This window comes from Oncorhynchus nerka, linkage group LG13, assembly GCF_034236695.1.
Source record: "Oncorhynchus nerka isolate Pitt River linkage group LG13, Oner_Uvic_2.0, whole genome shotgun sequence".
NCBI lineage: Eukaryota > Metazoa > Chordata > Actinopteri > Salmoniformes > Salmonidae > Oncorhynchus > Oncorhynchus nerka.
The window spans coordinates 14,753,370-14,763,527 of NC_088408.1; positions in this window are offsets into that span (position 1 = coordinate 14,753,370).

Sequence of the window (10,158 nt, forward strand, 5' to 3'; positions counted from 1 at the left end):
CAGTAGCTAGGTGTCCATTACACAACATGATCAGTAGCTAGGTTTCCATTACACAACATGATCAGTAGCTAGGTTTCCATTACACAACATGATCAGTAGCTAGGTTTCCATTACACAACATGATCAGTAGCTAGGTTTCCATTAAACAACATGATCAGTAGCTAGGTTTCCATTACACAACATGATCAGTAGCTAGGTTTCCATTACACAACATGATCAGTAGCTAGGTTTCCATTACACAACATGATCAGTAGCTAGGTTTCCATTACACACCATGTTCAGTAGCTAGGTGTCCATTACACAACATGATCAGTAGCTAGGTTTCCATTACACAACATGATCAGTAGCTAGGTTTCCATTACACAACATGATCAGTATCTAGGTTTCCATTACACAACATGATCAGTAGCTGGGTTTCCATTACACAACATGATCAGTAGCTAGGTTTCCATTACACAACATGATCAGTATCTAGGTTTCCATTACACGATCAGTAGCTAAGTTTCCATTACACAACATGATCAGTAGCTAGGTTTCCATTACACAACATGATCAGTAGCTAGGTTTCCATTAAACAACATGATCAGTAGCTAGGTTTCCATTACACAACATGATCAGTTGCTAGGTTTCCATTACACAACATGATCAGTAGCTAGGTTTCCATTACACAACATGATCAGTAGCTAGGTTTCCATTACACAACATGATCAGTAGCTAGGTTTCCATTACACACCATGATCAGTAGCTAGGTGTCCATTACACAACATGATCAGTAGCTAGGTTTCCATTACACAACATGATCAGTAGCTAGGTTTCCATTACACAACATGATCAGTATCTAGGTTTCCATTACACAACATGATCAGTAGCTAGGTTTCCATTACACAACATGATCAGTAGCTAGGTGTCCATTACACAACATGATCAGTAGCTAGGTTTCCATTACACAACATGATCAGTAGCTAGGTTTCCATTACACAACATGATCAGTAGCTAGGTTTCCATTACACAACATGATCAGTAGCTAGGTTTCCATTACACAAAATGATCAGTAGCTAGGTTTCCATTACACAACATGATCAGTAGCTAGGTTTCCATTACACAACATGATCAGTAGCTAGGTGTCCATTACACAACATGATCAGTATCTAGGTTTCCATTACACAACATGATCAGTAGCTAGGTTTCCATTACACAACATGATCAGTATCTAGGTTTCCATTACACAACATGATCAGTAGCTAGGTTTCCATTACACAACATGATCAGTAGCTAGGTTTCCATTACACAACATGATCAGTAGCTAGGTTTCCATTACACAACATGATCAGTATCTAGGTTTCCATTACACAACATGATCAGTATCTAGGTTTCCATTACACAACATGATCAGTAGCTAGGTGTCCATTACACAACATGATCAGTAGCTAGGTGTCCATTACACAACATGATCAGTAGCTAGGTTTCCATTACACAACATGATCAGTAGCTAGGTTTCCATTACACAACATGATCAGTAGCTAGGTTTCCATTACACAACATGATCAGTATCTAGGTTTCCATTACACAACATGATCAGTAGCTAGGTTTCCATTACACAACATGATCAGTAGCTAGGTTTCCATTACACAACATGATCAGTAGCTAGGTTTCCATTACACAACATGATCAGTAGCTAGGTTTCCATTACACAACATGATCAGTAGCTAGGTTTCCATTACACAACATGATCAGTAGCTAGGTTTCCATTACACAACATGATCAGTAGCTAGGTTTCCATTACACACCATAATCAGTAGCTAGGTGTCCATTACACAACATGATCAGTAGCTAGGTTTCCATTACACAACATGATCAGTATCTAGGTTTCCATTACACAACATGATCAGTAGCTAGGTTTCCATTACACAACATGATCAGTAGCTAGGTTTCCATTACACAACATGATCAGTAGCTAGGTGTCCATTACACAACATGATCAGTAGCTAGGTGTCCATTACACAACATGATCAGTAGCTAGGTTTCCATTACACAACATGATCAGTAGCTAGGTTTCCATTACACAACATGATCAGTAGCTAGGTTTCTATTACACAACATGATCAGTAGCTAGGTTTCCATTACACAACATGATCAGTAGCTAGGTTTCCATTACACAACATGATCAGTAGCTAGGTTTCAATTACACAACATGATCAGTAGCTAGGTTTCCATTAAACAACATGATCAGTATCTAGGATTCCATTACACAACATGATCAGTAGCTAGGTTTCCATTACACAACATGATCAGTAGCTAGGTTTCCATTACACAACATGATCAGTAGCTAGGTTTCCATTACACAACATGATCAGTACCTAGGTTTCCATTACACAACATGATCAGTAGCTAGGTTTCCATTACACAACATGATCAGTAGCTAGGTGTCCATTACACAACATGATCAGTAGCTAGGTTTCCATTACACAACATTATCAGTAGCTAGGTTTCCATTACACAACATGATCAGTAGCTAGGTTTCCATTACACAACATGATCAGTAGCTAGGTGTCCATTACACAACATGATCAGTAGCTAGGTTTCCATTACACAACATGATCAGTAGCTAGGTTTCCATTACACAACATGATCAGTAGCTAGGTTTCCATTACACAACATGATCAGTATCTAGGTTTCCATTACACAACATGATCAGTGGCTAGGTTTCCATTACACAACATGATCAGTAGCTAGGTTTCCATTACACAACATGATCAGTAGCTAGGTTTCCATTACACAACATGATCAGTATCTAGGTTTCCATTACACCACATGATCAGTAGCTAGGTTTCCATTACACAACTTGATCAGTAGCTAGGTTTCCATTACACAACATGATCAGTATCTAGGTTTCCATTACACAACATGATCAGTAGCTAGGTTTCCATTACACAACATGATCAGTAGCTAGGTGTCCATTACACAACATGATTAGTAGCTAGGTGTCCATTACACAACATGATCAGTAGCTAGGTTTCCATTACACAACATGATCAGTAGCTAGGTGTCCATTACACAACATGATCAGTAGCTAGGTTTCCATTACACAACATGATCAGTAGCTAGGTTTCCATTACACAACATGATCAGTAGCTAGGTTTCCATTACACAACATGATCAGTAGCTAGGTTTCCATTACACAACATGATCAGTAGCTAGGTGTCCATTACACAACATGATCAGTAGCTAGGTTTTCCATTACACAACATGATCAGTAGCTAGGTTTCTATTACACAACATGATCAGTAGCTAGGTTTCCATTACACAACATGATCAGTAGCTAGGTTTCCATTACACAACATGATCAGTAGCTAGGTTTCCATTACACAACATGATCAGTAGCTAGGTTTCCATTACACAACATGATCAGTATCTAGGTTTCCATTACACAACATGATCAGTATCTAGGTTTCCATTACACAACATGATCAGTAGCTAGGTTTCCATTACACAACATGATCAGTAGCTAGGTTTCCATTACACAACATGATCAGTAGCTAGGTTTCCATTACACAACATGATCAGTAGCTAGGTGTCCATTACACAACATGATCAGTAGCTAGGTGTCCATTACACAACATGATCAGTAGCTAGGTTTCCATTACACAACATGATCAGTAGCTAGGTTTCCATTACACAGCATGATCAGTATCTAGGTTTCCATTACACAACATGATCAGTAGCTAGGTTTCCATTACACAACATGATCAGTAGCTAGGTTTCCATTACACAACATGATCAGTATCTAGGTTTCCATTACACAACATGATCAGTAGCTAGGTTTCCATTACACAACATGATCAGTATCTAGGTTTCCATTACACAACATGATCAGTAGCTAGGTTTCCATTACACAACATGATCAGTAGCTAGGTTTCCATTACACAACATGATCAGTAGCTAGGTTTCCATTACACAACATGATCAGTAGCTAGGTGTCCATTACACAACATGATCAGTAGCTAGGTTTCCATTACACACCATGATCAGTAGCTAGGTGTCCATTACACAACATGATCAGTAGCTAGGTTTCCATTACACAACATGATCAGTATCTAGGTTTCCATTACACAACATGATCAGTAGCTAGGTTTCCATTACACAACATGATCAGTAGCTAGGTTTCCATTACACAACATGATCAGTAGCTAGGTGTCCATTACACAACATGATCAGTAGCTAGGTGTCCATTACACAACATGATCAGTAGCTAGGTTTCCATTACACAACATGATCAGTAGCTAGGTTTCCATTACACAACATGATCAGTAGCTAGGTTTCTATTACACAACATGATCAGTAGCTAGGTTTCCATTACACAACATGATCAGTAGCTAGGTTTCCATTACACAACATGATCAGTAGCTAGGTTTCAATTACACAACATGATCAGTAGCTAGGTTTCCATTAAACAACATGATCAGTATCTAGGTTACCATTACACAACATGATCAGTAGCTAGGTTTCCATTACACAACATGATCAGTAGCTAGGTTTCCATTACACAACATGATCAGTAGCTAGGTTTCCATTACACAACATGATCAGTACCTAGGTTTCCATTACACAACATGATCAGTAGCTAGGTTTCCATTACACAACATGATCAGTAGCTAGGTGTCCATTACACAACATGATCAGTACCTAGGTTTCCATTACACAACATGATCAGTAGCTAGGTTTCCATTACACAACATGATCAGTAGCTAGGTGTCCATTACACAACATGATCAGTAGCTAGGTTTCCATTACACAACATGATCAGTAGCTAGGTTTCCATTACACAACATGATCAGTAGCTAGGTTTCCATTACACAACATGATCAGTAGCTAGGTGTCCATTACACAACATGATCAGTAGCTAGGTTTCCATTACACAACATGATCAGTATCTAGGTTTCCATTACACAACATGATCAGTGGCTAGGTTTCCATTACACAACATGATCAGTAGCTAGGTTTCCATTACACAACATGATCAGTAGCTAGGTTTCCATTACACAACATGATCAGTAGCTAGGTGTCCATTACACAACATGATCAGTAGCTAGGTTTCCATTACACAACATGATCAGTAGCTAGGTTTCCATTACACAACATGATCAGTAGCTAGGTTTCCATTACACAACATGATCAGTATCTAGGTTTCCATTACACCACATGATCAGTAGCTAGGTTTCCATTACACAACATGATCAGTAGCTAGGTTTCCATTACACAACATGATCAGTATCTAGGTTTCCATTACACAACATGATCAGTAGCTAGGTTTCCATTACACAACATGATCAGTAGCTAGGTTTCTATTACACAACATGATCAGTAGCTAGGTTTCCATTACACAACATGATCAGTAGCTAGGTTTCCATTACACAACATGATCAGTATCTAGGTTTCCATTACACAACATGATCAGTAGCTAGGTTTCCATTACACAACATGATCAGTAGCTAGGTTTCCATTACACAACATGATCAATAGCTAGGTTTCCATTACACAACATGATCAGTAGCTAGGTGTCCATTACACAACATGATCAGTAGCTAGGTGTCCATTACACAACATGATCAGTAGCTAGGTTTCCATTACACAACATGATCAGTATCTAGGTTTCCATTACACAACATGTTCAGTAGCTAGGTTTCTATTACACAACATGATCAGTAGCTAGGTTTCCATTACACAACATGATCAGTAGCTAGGTTTCCATTACACAACATGATCAGTAGCTAGGTTTCCATTACACAACATGATCAGTAGCTAGGTTTCCATTACCTAACATGATCAGTAGCTAGGTTTCCATTACACAACATGATCAGTAGCTAGGTTTCCATTACACAACATGATCAGTAGCTAGGTTTCCATTACACAACATGATCAGTATCTAGGTTTCCATTACACAACATGATCAGTAGCTAGGTTTCCATTACACAACATGATCAGTAGCTAGGTTTCCATTACACAACATGATCAGTAGCTAGGTTTCCATTAAACAACATGATCAGTATCTAGGTTTCCATTACACAACATGATCAGTAGCTAGGTTTCCATTACACAACATGATCAGTAGCTAGGTTTCCATTACACAACATGATCAGTAGCTAGGTTTCCATTACACAACATGATCAGTAGCTAGGTTTCCATTACACAACATGATCAGTAGCTAGGTGTCCATTACACAACATGATCAGTAGCTAGGTTTCCATTACACAACATGATCAGTAGCTAGGTTTCCATTACACAACATGATCAGTAGCTAGGTTTCCATTACACAACATGATCAGTAGCTAGGTGTCCATTACACAACATGATCAGTAGCTAGGTGTCCATTACACAACATGATCAGTAGCTAGGTTTCCATTACACAACATGATCAGCATCTAGGTTTCCATTACACAACATGATCAGTAGCTAGGTTTCCATTACACAACATGATCAGTAGCTAGGTGTCCATTACACAACATGATCAGTAGCTAGGTTTCAATTACACAACATGATCAGTAGCTAGGTTTCCATTACACAACATGATCAGTAGCTAGGTTTCCATTACACAACATGATCAGTATCTAGGTTTCCATTACACAACATGATCAGTAGCTAGGTTTCCATTACACAACATGATCAGTAGCTAGGTTTCCATTACACAACAATGATCAGTAGCTAGGTTTCCATTACACAACATGATCAGTAGCTAGGTTTCCATTACACAACATGATCAGTAGCTAGGTTTCCATTACACAACATGATCAGTATCTAGGTTTCCATTACACAACATGATCAGTAGCTAGGTTTCCATTACACAACATGATCAGTAGCTAGGTGTCCATTACACAACATGATCAGTAGCTAGGTTTCCATCCAATTGACAATGATTTGAATGTGAATATTCTAATATCCGCATAAAAACAATATGCACATTTTTCCACGAAAGGTGTGTTTCCATCAAACAGACTTGTTACGGATAAAAGGCTGTGCTTGATGACATAGTGAAAATTAAAAAACTTTTGCAACTAAGTTCCCATGTACTAAATAAAACATTTAAGTTAAATGGGTTTCCATCACATTTTCAACTCTGCGGAAATAAAACGCTAACTTGCCCAATCGCTAACTTGCCCAATCGCTAACTTGCCCAATCGCTAACTTGCCCAAGTTTTGGCCCATGCTCTCTAGACAACAGGGTAGGTTATATGATGAGATGGATAAGAGTAGTGTGCATGAATGAATGAGAGGCAGTGTGAGGGGCAGTGTGAGGGGCAGTGTGAATGAATGAATGAGAGGCAGTGTGAGGGGCAGTGTGAGGGGCAGTGTGAATGAATGAATGAGAGGCAGTGTGAGGGGCAGTGTGAGGGGCAGTGTGAATGAATGAATGAGAGGCAGTGTGAGGGGCAGTGTTTCAGGGCAGTGTGAATGAATGAGAGGCAGTGTGAGGGGCAGTGTGAGGGGCAGTGTGAATGAATGAGGGGCAGTGTGAGGGGCAGTGTGAATGAGGGGCAGGTTGGGCAGAGCCTGTTTTGAGCCCCACCTGTTTAGCAAAATATAAAGAAAAGTGTTGCCTGTTTTGCATTTTATTTTGGCATTAATACATGTCACATATCAGTTGGCAAACAATACAAAAATATATGTATATCATTGAGGTAATAAAGCTGCATACAAAACATAGTCTCTCTCCGTGCTTCTACACCTGCATTGCTTGCTGTTTGGGGTTTTAGGCTGGGTTTCTGTACAGCACTTTGAGATATCAGCTGATGTATGAAGGGCTATATAAATAAATTAGATTTGATTTTGATTTGATTTTTTGCTTTCTTGAGTAAGGCTGCTCCAAAATGTAGATGTTTCAACCCAGCTCAGTACTTTCGGTGGTGGTGGGGCAGCCTGCGGAAAATCCGGACCGTAGTGGTTGGTAATGTTCTCTAGTTGTGCCGTGATTGGCTCAGTGTTCTGTCACTCATGGGGACACTGTCTCTGTCTCGGTCTCCATGTCTCTGTCTCTGCCTCTCAGTCTCTGCCTCTGTCTCTGCCTCTCATAATAATAAAATAATATAATAATGTAATAATAATTTAATACTAATAATACTATAATAATAATATAATAATAATTTAATAATAATGTATAATAATAATATGATAATATAGTAATATAATAGTAATAATAATAATACAATAATAATATAATAATACCATAATATAATAATAATAACACAATAATATAAACATATAATGATAGTATAATACTAATAATACTATAACAATAATATAATAATGTAATACTAATACTAATATCATAATACTAATAATAATAAACTAATATAATAATATAATAATAGTATAATATGAATAATAATATCATAATAATATAATAATAGTACAATAGTAATACTAATATCATAATAATATAATACTAATAATACTATAATAATTATATAATTATATAATACTAACATAATATAATAATGTAATAATAATAATGTAATAATAATATAATGATAATATAAATATAAAAGTAATAATGATATACCAATACCATTATATAATAATAATAATAGAATAATAATACAATAATATAATAATGATACATAATAATAGTATAATACTAATAATATAATAATAATATAATAATACAATGATATAATAATAATAATATAATAATAATACTATAATAATAACAAAAGCTTGTTATACACACATTACCAGTCAAAGTTTTTTTTGCTATTTTCTACACTGTAGAATAATAGTAAAGACATCACGACTATGAAATAACACATATGGAATCATGTAGTAAAAAGTTGTTAAAAGTTAATTGGAATTTCTTCCCTTTTTAATGCGTTTGAGCCAATCAGTTGTGTTGTGACAAGGTAAGGGTGGTGTACAGAAGATAGCCCTATTTGGTAAAAGACCAAGTCCCTATTATGGAAAGAACAGCTCAAATAAGCAAAGATAAACGACAGTCCATTATTACTTTAAGACAAGTTCAGTCAATGCGGAAAATTTCAAGAACTTTGAAAGTCTCTTCAAGTGCAGCAGCAAAAACCATCAATCGCTATGATGAAACTGGCTCTCATGAGTACCGCCACAGAATTACCTCTGCAGCAGAGGATAAGTTGATTAGTTACCAGCCTCAGAAATTGCAGCTCAAATAAATGCTTCACAGAGTTCAAGTAACAGACACATCTCAACATCAACAGTTCAGAGGAGACTGTGTGAATCAGGCCTTCATGATCTAATTGCTGCAAAGAAACCACTACTAAAGGACACCAATAAGAAGAAGAGACTTGCTTGAGCCAAGAAATATGAGAAATGGACATTAGACCGATGGAAATTTGTCCTTTGGTCTAATGAGCCCAAATTTGAGATTTTTGGTTCCAACCGCCGTGTCTTTGTGAGAGTAGGTCAACGGATGATCTCTGCATGTGTGAAGCACGGAGGAGGAGGTTTAATGGTGTGGGGGTGCTTTTCTGGTGACACATGTGATTTATTAAGATTTCAAGGCACACAACCAGCATGGCTACCAGAACATTCTGCAGTGAGACGCCACCCCATCTGGTTTGCGCTTAGTAAGTCTACCATTTATTTTTCAACAGGACAACAACTCAATACACACCTCCAGGCTGTGTAAGGGCTATTTGACAAAGAAGGAGAGTGATGGAGTGCTGCATCAGATGACCTGGCCTCCACAATCACCCGACCTCAACCCAATTGATATGATTTGGGATGAGTTGGACTGCAGAGTGAAGGAAAAGCAGCCAACAAGTGCTCAGCATATGTGGGAACTCCTTCAAGACTGTTGGAAAAGCATTCCAGGTGAAGCTGTTTGAGAGATTGCCAAGAGTGTGCAAAGCTGTCATCAAGGCAAAAAGGGTGGCTACTTTGAAGAATCTAAAATCTAATATATATTTTGATTTGTTTAACACTTTTTTGGTTGCTACGTTATTCCATGTGTTATTCTACAATGGAGAAAATAGTACAAATAAAGAAAAACCCTTGAATGAGTAGGTGTGTCCAAACTTTTGGCTGGTGCTGTATGTCCCTTCTTTCTTCTTATATTTGGAATCATCATCATCAGTTGTTCATCATCACCACCAACATCATCATCATCAACACCAACATCATTCATCATCATCA